Below are 11,343 nucleotides of genomic sequence, written 5' to 3' on the forward strand. Positions count from 1 at the left end.
TGACTGGGTTGTCCCAGCCATCACTTTGGTTGTATCCACTGCTGTCACTTTGCCTATATCCCTCATGTTCTTGCTTTGGTACTCCAGCAGCAACAGACAGCATTGGACATAGCCCTGGAGAAACTAACACTTCCATCACATCAAAATGTCTACAGTGAATAATGCACAGCCCACACATCTGAAATATTGCTTATTATGGTATGTGGGGTACAGAGGCGGACAGATACTGCTGCATTGGGGGATTTACATACCAGTAACCTGCCAGTTTTAGGAGGATGTAAACTACCCTCCAACAGGGGTGGTTGAAGGGCAAGTACAAGTGAGGAAGCAGAACTGGGAGTGAACCAAACCCTATCAGGTTGAGCTTCAGCTGCCAGGCAACTGTGAAGTCAAGCCTCACCATGTGAAACGCAGGCAGTAAAATAAGTGGGAACCCTCATGTTGCTTCAGATGGGCAGGTACATAAGATCAAGAATGAATTTTTGTGTGTGTGTGTTAATGAATTCAGAGTTTCCCTTTGGCCTGTTTGTTTTCCCTGCTATCTTCAGAGAGCTTTGCTGCTGTCAACTGCCGACATGACCGTCTGTGCTGGGAATAATTTCCCAGTGATTCATATTTGATAGGTGGAGTCGCACAGACAGAAACTCTTTGAAATGAGGTGATGCAAGAAGCATGGGACCTGTTTATGCTATGAGTTAATAGTTATTATTAACCCTTAATGTCAGCTCCAGTGACTACAAGAGATTGCTTGACAGAGTCTGCTTGCATAAAACTACCAACTCCTAGGCAGACTTCAAGGTCTAGTGCTTAACATAATTCTGCACAGTGCTGTGGCATGTTAGCACAATATGAAGATATTCAGCCTGTTTCTATACAAATTTAGACACACCCAAACCCACTGAAATCATCAGGTTCAGGAGATGCACCAAACCCTGTGCCGAATTGTTGCCTAAACAGGAGTTCAGGCCAAAGGATTATTACCTTGTTTGCACCAGGATTCTGGGCAACTTGTATGCACGCAGCAGAGCTATACTGCTGTCAGTGCTTTTAAGGAGACTCTGTGACAGCAACTGCTCCACAAATGGTAGCACAACACCTAGAAACAAAACAGCAAGTATCTCATAGAAAGAGCACCTGCCTTCCTGAGTGGGATATTGAAGGAACTGTCTGCATGGGTTTCCGGGAGGATGGACATATCAGCCTCTTGCAGCAAAATGGTGAAGAGTCTAAAGGACTAACATAATTATTATGGCCAATGTTTTCATGGACAACAATCCTCTTCATCAAGTGCACAGAGTGTTATCCCAAGTTGCAGCTGTGGCTGTTGTATTTACACAGCTGGAAGAGGGAGTGTTCCAAAATCCAATTTCCCTATCTGCAGTCTGAAGTGGTTCAGTTCACTCTGCTATTGCAGAACTCTGCCAGTTTATATCCACCTCATTTTGATGTATGTGTTGACCATGCATATGACAGTATATAGCTCTCTCTCAAATAATCTGCAGGCCTTTTTATAGGTTGGTTGGAGCCTACCATCCAGGCTTCTATATAAAAGGCCCACGTGGTTGCCCCATTTAAAATGATCTTCCAAGCCTCTCTGAATAAAAGTGGTTCCCATGCAGCTCAGGTAACCTGTAAAGGACACAGCTCCTCCTGCCACTTCCGTGGGGAAGACCCTTAAAATTGGCCCGACCATGTGGATGAGTCATTCAGATGTTTCCCCACCTCCATCATGGATCTGCAGTTGGACAAGAAACTCCTAAGTCACATGGAGAATACTTAAAGGGCATCTCAATCAGAGATAGCTGTTGGAGGCTGTTCTTTTGAGTGTAAACAAGCAGCCAGTGACTCACACATAAATATCTGTTTTCCAAACAGCTGCAGGACCATCCCTATCATCAGACAGAGTAAAGCAGCTGCCTCGGGCAGCAGATACTGAGGGACAGGTGGGGAGGTATTAGAGAACAGAGCTATGTGCACCATGTGCTCTCTAAGCTAGCTTGCTGTCCTCAGGTGCAGAGGAGGATGGTGTCATTGTCGATGCACAATTCAACCGTGCTAATCTGGTTGGCTTCTCTATGTAGAATGGAGAGATTGCCAGCTTGCCCTTGCCCTCATACAGCAAAATGTATTGGGCCAACCCTGAACAGTAGTTATGTCAGTACATTTGCAGCCGTGAAAAGCAAGAGTAGAGCAACTTGTGTTTCTCTCCAAGTATCATTGGACTCCAACTCCCATCAGTTCCAGTCAGCATAGCCAGTGGTTGGGGATGATGGAAGTTGGAGTCCAGGCTTACTTAAAATAATAAAAGAAATAAAGTAAAAAAGGTGGCACTAATTAGTTTCTGGGTCTATTTTTACAGACACATCTATTTTCACTTTATTGTTGTGGTACAACTCCAGTTAGCCTAAGCAGGAAAAGACTCCCCCTGGAAGGAACACGAAGTCACTTAATGAACAAAGTGTCTCAGTTGCATTGCGACCTAGTAATTAAGGCCAGTCGCTAAACCATATTATCATGCTTTCTAACTGGATCATGAGGCTATGGAAGGGAGCTCCAGCAGGTCCTTCTGCTTGGCTGTTGAGAAGGGAATGAACAAAACCAGCTTCTGTTGCCCCAGATGGCATAATCCCTCAATGCTTCAAACAAACACCCAACCTAATCTGCTTCTCCTAATGAGAGAGCTAAAGTTGTGCAACACATGTGCTTTGCCAGCCTGGCTCTGGCACTATTTATACCTGATGTGATCATTTTCCAGTCACTAAAACAAACCCCCAACAGCGTGAGGCGATCTGTTTTCAGGATCTAGGGACACTTATATTTAAAGGTGCTTGTGCAATACCCAGTGAGACTTCACTACACTTGCAAACACTTTGGGGAACTTGGAAGACCAGATGGCCAATATGTAGCTTTCCATTTTGTTGCAGAAGGGTAGGACTCATATCTTGTAAATATCACTGGCAATAAGGTTCTAAGTTTTTTAAACAGGAGCTGTGAGCGTAGACCTTCTCCTTAGAAAATCTGCTCTGTAAAATTTGACATCTCAGTAATCATGCTGTCTGCCCAATGTGGGTGCCCTAGACTTTGGCTGACTCTGGCTTGTCTTTAAGATGTGCCTCCACTTATGCTCAGCCTGTACCTTTGTAAATACATTCAACTGTTGAAAAAAAGGGGGCATATGCCTCTGGTGACCTCCTTTCAAAGAAAAACAGAAGCCAGGGAACGGCTGTGCCCCAGAATTTCTTGCTTATCAGAGACATGGGGTGAGCGTGAGAGTATATTATTTCCAGATGCTGTATCCTATGGCTCTCACATCCACATTAGACGTGCTGCTTTTAGATCCGAAGGAGATCCTGCTGTTCTCCCTCCTGCTTTCTTCACCTGCCTTCCCACGCCCAAGCAGAAGCTCATCTCTAACCTGAAATGACCTTGTTAGGGTGGGTAGGTTCAGGGGTGGACTTTGGTAATATGGCACCCTGAGGACAAAATTTGGCATGCCCCTTCCAAATATTTCTTATTTTCACAATAATCCCTTTTGGTACGTTTACCTGTATATTTACCCATATAAATATAGTTTGTCTGTTGTTGTTACTACTACTACTACTATCACTTTTGCACCCCCTCAACTTGGCTCCCTATGCAGGGGAACTGCCCTAAATCCAGCGCTTGGTGGGTATCTTAAAACTGGAACAAATTAATCATGTACTTTCTTTGCGCTACCTCAGTATCAGACTGGCATGTCTCTGAATACTAGTGTCTGAGGGTTACAAGCAGGTGAGAACTATTTGACTCATTTAACTACCGCCTTCCAGATATGCCTCAGGGCGATGTACAAAATGCAACACAAATCTATGGAAACAGTTAAAAAACAACACAGAAAGTAACCACAAATATGTTTAAAAACAATACCAAATGCACCCGTGGCGGAGATCTGAATGGGAAACATCCAGATTGGGGAAGCGTGTCACATCCAGTTGATGGGTTTCCCATAGGTATCTGGTGAGCCCACCTTGAGAACACAAATCTGGATTCGATGGGCCTTTCCAGCAACACTCACATAAGGTGCGCTGTAAAATTTTTATGTCTTGGCAGGAATTGCTGCAACTCCCGTCTGCAAGTTACCGTCCAGAATGTCCAGGAATATTTCCTCCCAATAACATATACTCTTCTGGAGAGGAACTGGTATTTGGGAATACAGAAACCTTATCCCCCAGACCTCACTGTTTTGATCTGGAGTAGAGCCAAAGGTTGGCCAGACTCATCGGCTCTGATCCTAAAAATATCCACACACGTAGAACCCCAATTTGCAGCTAAGACTTGGAGTCTGTTACTGTTTGCAGAGCTGAGGCCAATCTATGCATAATCCTGGGACAAGGGTAAGGGTTTCGGTGTTGTGTTGTTGCTCACAGAAACAATTAATATGAAAGAAAACAACCCAAGGTTTCTTCAGTCTAGGTTTTTTTGGGGGGGGGCATAGTAGATATAATCACACAGTGTACCCCTAAAAGCCTCATGCACCCCCAAGCTAAGTGCACACTAGTGTTACACCTGTATGTATAGCACAAGCTAATTGTAGTTGGGCTGGAATCAAGTTATAGTGCATTGTACATAGAAACTAAAACCAAACACCCATGTAGACTGTCTTGTGCTGGAGTGTTCATTTTTTACACAGTTCCCTTTCTACGTGTTTGGCTCCTCCAGACTGGTGCTTGTTTGTTTGTTTGTTTGTTTGTTTGTTTGTTTGTTGCAAATTTTGTGTATTCTGCAACATGTCATTGGTGCTATAGCAGTGTGTTAGTGGTGAATGGTTAGTGGATTTATATTCCACTTTATTAGTTGTTCTTGAATGCTTCCCTGAGACCTTAATGATTATCTGTGGGTTTTTTTCAAATTATGTTTTAGGTTTTAGCGGTGTGCATCACCTTGCTACCTTATAATACAGTGGTATAGAAATACTTTTGTAAATAAAATAAATAAAAAGAACCTGCCTGCATTGTTGCTGGTTATTTTTGGGCTATAGCACAGCAAAAGCAGGACCAAACAATAACAACCACCTTGTAACATTTGTAGTATAAAGCACTGCAGGATTTCAGCAGAAAGTTATGTGGAAAGAATGCAGACTGCCCCTAGGCTTTTTGCAGGTGCAAACAACACTGAGAGCAGGGTAGTGTTTACTGCCCCAATACCACCATGAGTGCAAATAATCATGAATGCACAATAAAAAGGGTATTTGGAGAGACCCCTACATTGGTGCTAAAGTGATAAATGCAAAGAAAGCTGAGCATGCACGTGACTGGGGAGAAATGAAGTGTCACAAAAGTGGCTGCTACCTTTCTGTAGATAACATCAAATGAATGGGACAGGCCTTCATATTTTCCTGTCTAGAAATGCTAAGACAGCAACTGTCTGGCAGTTCTGAATAAGATTCTCCAGTACACATCCAAATCTCCATGGGCTCCATGCATCTGCCATGATACTCTCCCACTTGCCCCTTCCTGTCAGCATTGCAAACAAATTTGTAGTGCTAAAAGAGTGAAGCCTGGTGCATTGCAGTTTTGGGCTAACTGGAAAGCTCCCATTTCCAAACTTCAAGGTCCCATGTGCAGTGCGCTACATGGTCTATGTGCCACCACAATCTAGATGCTTCTGTTGTGCCTGCTGAGACAGCTGGTGTAAATCAGGAGACGCTGGGCATAACAAAAAATACCTGGTGCAACTTTGTATTGCTTTATGCTTTTTTTGAAAAGCTTGCAGCCCCCCCCCCCTTTTTTTTTGAAGTGGCTGATTTATATTTACATTAACAGAATTGTTGAGTGCTGCTGTGGTCAGAATGCCATCTGTGAGCCACTGGATGTATTTCGTCTTTAATAACATTGCAAACTAAGTTTAGCCAATTTTGAAGCTGATTTGAATGGAACATGAATTTTCCTTGACATTGGAAATATCACCATGATTACCCTTCAATAAACAAGGATTCTTGTCCTTTTCAAATAACTCAAGCTTCTGACAAAAACAAATGTTGACCACAGGTTTCATACAACTTTAACTTAATGGTGGATTTTGGCTCAGCGCAACTGCGTAATATTCCAGATCTGTGGGTAACAGTGACTAGCCTAATAAAGAAAGTGGTTAAATGTAGTCATCAGCCTGTGAGTTGGGAAGGACTTGGAAACAGTGAGCGATAAACCAGTCGGGATGTTTTGCAGACAGCTTTTTCCAATACATTTTTCCTTTTCTATAATATTTGCCTCGCGTAATAAGATAACTCAAACCATCTGCACTGACTACTTCTCTTCCACTGATTTGCAACTGTTCCAGTTACATTATTCCCCAGTGTGCATTTCATGCTACAAAAATGGCTGCAGTTCCCCATTCGATCCATGCTGTAATGAGGGGTGAGTCTACCCAAGCATACATACCACATGGCCACTGCAATGGCAAGTTTGCGTGTATATAAAACCTTGCAAACTATTATGGAATCAGTTTTGATGAAGTGGGTATTAAAATGTTTTAAGGAAACCTTTTTTAAAAAATGACATGCCCAGTTTACTGACACCAGTGCCCTACCTCGGTATTCAAGGTATATATACATTTGTAGTTTAAAGGGGAGGCGGGAATATACATGAAAGCTCCACCCTTTTCCAACATTCCAGTGTATGCCAGCTCCATGGCAGATGTCCTACATTCAGTGCCAAGGTCTGCACTTGAATGCCTTCTCCAGATTAGGAACCCTGGGGAAGTTTAGGGAAGGGCCACAACTCAGTGGAAGAGCATCCATATTGCATGCAGAAGGTCCCAGATTCATTCTCCAGGCAGGGCTGAGAAAGATTCCCCATCTAAAGCCCTGCCAGTCAGTGTAGACAATACAGTATTGAACTAGACAGTCCAATGGTCTGACTTAGGATATCGCAGCTTCTTATGTTAGGTTTCCAATTGGAGGGAAGCATTCAGTTGAACATGGTTACCCTAAACGCTCAGAAGACAAACGTGAAGCCAACATACTCAGGACTTACATACCATCTCCCTCCTCTCTTCAAGTCCACATGTGTTTCTCCAAATACATGAATGTATAAAGAAGTCAGAACAGGTTTCACCACAGCTTGCAGACAACAACTGTGTGCAATAAGTTCCTGTTGAAAGAGAAACTCATTCGCCACTGGAGGTAACATATGCAGAGCTGGACATGTTGTTTTATTTGGTTTCCCATGCAGCAACCTGTTCCAGATACTTACAAAAAACAACAACAACTGTGTGCATGCATCTTTTATATTGGCTCCCTCCCATGTTCCTAAACTGGGGTGCTCAAGTCTTGCAGACAACATAGGATAAAATCTTGATTCCTGTTTCCCATTGTACCTCAATCCAAAACCTGAGCGAGGCAAATGTGCTTGTCGAGTCCTAACATGCACCATGCAGTATGAAAAATTTAATTAGTCCAAGAATGCGCTTGTGTGATGTTTCAGACCTGCTGAGCGGTGCACTTGTAAACGTGCCATGATGCCTAATGTTCTTTTTCTCAAAGCAGCAGAGCTCAGCATGCAGATTCCAAAAAGAAAGAAAAGGGAGTTTGTCATTCATGTATAGCTTCAGTACAAAGCTTTACAGCAGTGGGTGTGTTCGTCGCCTCAACACTGCTCTGATTCCACCTTGGAATTAGCTCTTTCATGAAAAAAACAAAAACAAAACCTACATAAAACAAACCATAACATCCCATGATTTTGACATCCAGTCCTTATGACTAGGAGAAAATGGACATCTCAACTTCCTTGTCCAATTGACTATTTAGGTGCTAGTAGCAAGCAAAATACTGTAGTACATTTCTGTGATGGTGTTGAAATCTAGGCCTCTGATTCGAACTCCATTAAAGTTTTGGAAACTTTGCAGAATATTTTTTTCCAGAAGCTATTCTCTCTACCATCAGGAATGTCAGCCGCTTTTCTTTGTAAAGAATCCAGGTGGCCAACAATTAAGGCAAGAACAGATTGCGCTCAGTTAAAGTATATTAAAAGAATTTCTACTAAGCCAATTGAGCATTTTCCTGTGCTGTGCTATATGGAATTGGATGATAACCAGCTCTGGAGAGCAGCTTGTCAAGATGCTTTAGACAAGTATTCTTTTCCAGAACTGTGGTCTGCATTGACCAAAAAGAAGTGTCAAATAAATGATTGGCTCTTCTGGATAGAATCCAGAAGGGACCTGCAACCAATGAGAAATGCCCAATTTCCCCCTTGGTATTCACTCCTGAGAACAGAGCATTCTACAGCAAATTATCTGGCCAAACTCTCACCAATTTCCTTAAGAAATGCCTTTATTTAACTGCGTTTCCAAGTGAGGCCCACTCTAGTCTTGGATGGCTGCTGTTACAAGGTCCCATACACGGACAGACTTTGTATTTGTGGCCAACCTCAGGTGGAAGACATCACTCATTATCTGTTAGCCTGCTACTTATATAGAGACCCAAGAGATTGCTTTCTGAAACCTTTCTTCACAGAAACACAGGTACACTATAAATGGTTTAATTTCTTTTAAGTGACTATAATACAGTGGTGCCTCGCAAGACGAAATTAATTCGTTCCGCGAGTTTTTTCGTCTTGTGAAGCACGGACTTTGGAAAAGCTTCAAAAATCACCAAAGTCTTCAAAAACCTCAAAAAAGGCTACCACACCGCGTGCTATGAGTTGCTCCTCGAAGCGAATGCACGGTTTTAAGAAAAAGGAAACAAACTTGCAAGACAAAGGAAACAAACTTGCAAGACGTTTTCGTCTTGCGAAGCAAGCCCACAGGGAAATCCGTCTTGCGAAGCAGCTCAAAAAACGAAAAACTCTTTCGTCTTGCGAGTTTTTCGTCTTTTGAGGCATTCATCTTGCGAGGTACCACTGTAGCTTTGTAACACAGTAGCCCTCTGTCCACTGGCTGCAAAAAAAAATAACTAAAAAGGAAAAAGGAGTTCGATAGAATTGCAACAAATTGTTTTGGTAATTCAGAGGCTTAATCTGAAATCAGGTTAGACTTAAACTTGGTGTCTCTGGTATCTTCTCTCTCTTTCATCATGAATGTTGGCTTATTTTTTTGATGTATGTTCTGTATTATTTTATTAATACTATTGTTACAAGTTTGTCATAGCTAGAACAATAAACTTATGAACTTGGTACTTGTTAAATTAAAATTTTAGTTACAGAATGGTTGTAGTAAATACTTTGCAATACCAAACATTTGGAGTCCTTGTCAGTTGCACACTTCAAAACTGTTTTCACATTTAATCCAGTTCAAAGTTCTGCTTAAACTGGTTGCTATGCAATTCATCGACCTAAGAAGAGCCCTGCTGGATCAAACCAGAGGCCCATCTAGTCTAGAATTGTCTTCCCGCATTGGTCCAATCAGAAGGGGGAATGGAATGGAGTGTGCTGTGAAAGGGCATGCCTATCTGTCAGTCTGAACATTCAACACAGCAACAATTCATTGAAGTTCCCACTTGTTTGCTGTTGTTGTTATCTATAATGTATCTCATCCTTCAAAACACACACAGAGAGAGAGGGGGGGGGGAATTGATCCAGGGTCAGATCACCCCCCATCAGCTACGAAGCCCACTAGGTGGTCCCAAACCAGTCAATTATCTCTCAGCTCAACCTACCTCACAGGGTTGTTGTGAAGATAAAATGAGGCACAGAGGAAGAGAAGCATGCAGGGCAACTTATTTTTGTTGTTATTTATGAGATTTATATACTATCCTTCATCTGAGGATCACATGGCAGTTCTCATTACAAAAACAAAAAATACATAATATAATTACAAACAATACCCCCTACAGCTTAAAATGCCATAGATTGTTTAATTAGTACAAGGCCTGGGTGAAGAGGGAAGTTTTCACCTGGCACATAAAGATATGTAATGAACTTAAATTCCTTGGAAGAAAGGGGGACAATAATGTGAATATCGTAAAACTGGACCAAACATTTTCTTTCTTATAGATGCTCCGTATGTATACAATATATACACAGTAGTTCAAATAGCCTATGCTATTATAATTTGGTTTAAATCAAAATATAAATGTAAGTTGCTTAAAGGTTTCATTACAGTCAAGAGGTATATGATTCAATGACTTGAAAACAGACTCTATGCTCTGTTGGCACCCAATAAAATCATAATAAAAGCATAATATATAAAAATATATATTTTAAATAGATAAATATTTCTGTAGGGTGCAATGGGTCAGTGCACCTGTCTGTGAATCACCTTGCCCTACCACCTCTTTAAAGAGCAGAAACAGATCACAGATGCTGAAATTCTGCCCCTACATGTATATGCATATCCTAATGTGTCAGATGTTTTTAATCAAGTCATTCAGGTGAGAAAGGTGATGAAAAGAACAGCCTTCACCAATCTGGCAACCTTCAGAGGTTTTGGACTACAATTCCTATCAACCACAGCCAGCTGGAGCTAGGGCTGATGGGAGTTGTGGTCCAAAACATATGGCAAGCACCAGGCTGGTATAATATAAGGCTTGAATAATTGAAAGCAGCAAATACCATCCCCTGCATTCCTTTTTATACCTGAAATGTATGATAAATAAAATCAATGTATTGCATAAACGTGGTAAAACAAATAAATGCCAGCAAGCAGCATTTTCAAAGTTATGACAGCCTAGAATAAACATCTATGAAAAGTACACCTTTGGTGTTAATCTGCATCATTTAATCTCAAATTGGCATCCCTATTCTTCAAAATTCTGAATGTGTTTCCAGACAGCCACTATTTTGGAGTGTGATTCAATTGTATGTTGGCAAATTCAGGTATATGGAGCCGTTGGGGCTCTTGCTCAATAAACTTGCTTCCTCAAAAGAATGGACCTTTTGTAATAAGGCAAACAGTGGATAAATGCACTGGAAAGTGTGGAATGAAACTTGCTTTGACATAGCCTCCCCACAAACAAATAAGAATGAATGCTCAATAAAACCAGAAGACCTTTACACATACAATTTCAGGCTGTAATGCTGAAAAAGGAAAATCTCTTCACAACTTTCCAGGCTGAAGGTTATAAACCACTTCTGTAAGGAGGAAAGGAAATCTTTTCCTGTAATACTCTGCAAAAGCCCAGCTAACAAAATTATTCTAAGCTTTCTGTTGTCAAAAAGGATTTACAGAAGTGTGATTTAGGATTTACTTACCTCGTTTTCCTCCAATCAAAAAGCAAAAACGGTGCCCCTGATCTGACAGCGTCCTTCACTCCCTGCCTTTTCCTCCTGTGTATGTGGATCCCTTTCCCCCTGGATCACATGAAAGTGTTCTATTAATGTGAATTGGCTTAGGTTTGAGAACACTATGCTGGATAGCTGTGAAGTGTAAGGA

General features: G+C 41.6%; 1 protein-coding gene and 1 long non-coding RNA gene across 4 annotated transcripts in view; one reads left to right on the forward strand and one right to left on the reverse strand.

The window, feature by feature from the left end:
* TACC2 (transforming acidic coiled-coil containing protein 2) overlaps positions 1-11,343 on the reverse strand; it is a 157,313-nt gene extending 145,970 nt beyond the window's left edge. The window contains exons 1-2 of one of the 3 annotated variants that reach the window (XM_081863629.1): positions 11,163-11,343; positions 7,015-7,127 (exon numbers count right to left, since the gene is read on the reverse strand). The gene's annotated coding sequence lies outside the window, so the exon portion shown is untranslated. The remainder of the gene's footprint in view (positions 1-7,014; positions 7,128-11,162) is intronic. The other 2 variants (XM_081863628.1, XM_081863623.1) reach the window with 2 other exon arrangements.
* Positions 2,788-4,867, forward strand: LOC309341855. Its single transcript, XR_014156595.1, has 3 exons — positions 2,788-2,928; positions 3,288-3,434; positions 4,090-4,867. It is a non-coding gene; the product is annotated as an uncharacterized lncRNA (long non-coding RNA).

This window comes from Podarcis erhardii (assembly GCF_964252035.2).
Source record: "Podarcis erhardii genome assembly, chromosome: 5".
Taxonomy (NCBI): Eukaryota; Metazoa; Chordata; class Lepidosauria; order Squamata; family Lacertidae; genus Podarcis; species Podarcis erhardii.